Source organism: Nanorana parkeri, unplaced genomic scaffold (genome assembly GCF_000935625.1).
Source record: "Nanorana parkeri isolate BGI_ZX_2015 unplaced genomic scaffold, ASM93562v1 scaffold901, whole genome shotgun sequence".
Lineage (NCBI taxonomy): Eukaryota > Metazoa > Chordata > Amphibia > Anura > Dicroglossidae > Nanorana > Nanorana parkeri.
The window spans coordinates 280,660-281,966 of NW_017307169.1; positions in this window are offsets into that span (position 1 = coordinate 280,660).

The following is a 1,307-nucleotide window of genomic DNA, read 5'->3' on the forward strand; positions in this document are numbered from 1 at the left end:
CCCCCCTAGCTTCAGCACTGCCCCCAACCACCCCCGTGCCTCCCCATCCCCCACACTGAGCCACTATTACCTGGCTTCTCCCCACTTTTTCTACCGTATGTCCCGCAGCCTGCTCAGTCCGGGTACCGACGAGTTTCCCCGTACTGTATTGAGAACAGTGCATTCCTTGTGACAGCCACTGCTCGAGTCAGGGAGAGGCAGCACCAGAGTCTATGTGCCGCTTCAATGACGGCCCAGCCTGCATGGCATCAGAGGGGCCCGGGGGGCAATTGCGGTCCACCAAACTTTTCTTGTGGACCACCGGTTGGCGACCGCTGGTCTAAACTCAAGAAGAACAAACATTTCATGCATTGGAGCGTTCCAGTCCCTTAGATTTGGCGGCTGAATTATTGTTCTTTTTGTCAGTTTTTTTTTTTTCCATTTTTATTTTCACCTAGTGATCCTGCCAGCAACACACTTCCTGTGCTAGGGTGACAACACTTTCTGTACTGTATGTATGAAAAGCAGCATTGTCACCCTAGAATGCTTGCTCCTTATTTAGACTACAGCACACATCTTCATCTCCAAAACATAGGGGGGTTCTGTAGTTCAGAGGTTATTAAGGCTGCTTGAAAAATTACTGCAGAGTGCACATGACGGCATTGAATTTCTGGCAGGATCAACAGGTATTTCTTTGCACTTACCATAAAGATATAACACATCTGTTTCAGTGTAACAAACCAAAAGGGAGAAAATAAGAGCAGTCCAATGTTGGGGTTTATATACACTAAATATTTAAAGGAGAAAGCAAGTTTGGCAGAATGAGAAGCAACACATTATCTTGCGTTACTGTTATTTTAAGTTAAACTTAGTCCACCTTTTCAGTATGTACATTATATTTATGTTTCTCTGCTACATGTTTAGTTGAGGCGTAATAAGACAATCCGGAGGGCAATGACATTGTACAGTCTAGTAACCTATCACATTTCACCTTACAGAAGTCACATTAGTGAAAGATGCATGCAGGGCCGGATTTCCCCCAAGGCCCAGCTTTGGGGGGCAGCAGGGAGTAGAGGTTGCAGCAGGGTTGTGGAATTCCTATCTCACGATATCCAGGACATGTGGTGCCGGGCAGGTAGTTGTTTTCTACATTTAGCCCTGCTTTGGGCAAGCCCAGCTAACTGTACAGCGAGGAAACAGCTCACTTGTTTCATAAAAGTGATCTCGGCTATGTCGCTGAGATCACTTGTATGCAGCCTGCAGGTCTGCCGTTCTCCATTGAGGGGGGGGGGGGGGCATTGAGGAACCTGACCTTGGGGCAGAGGAGA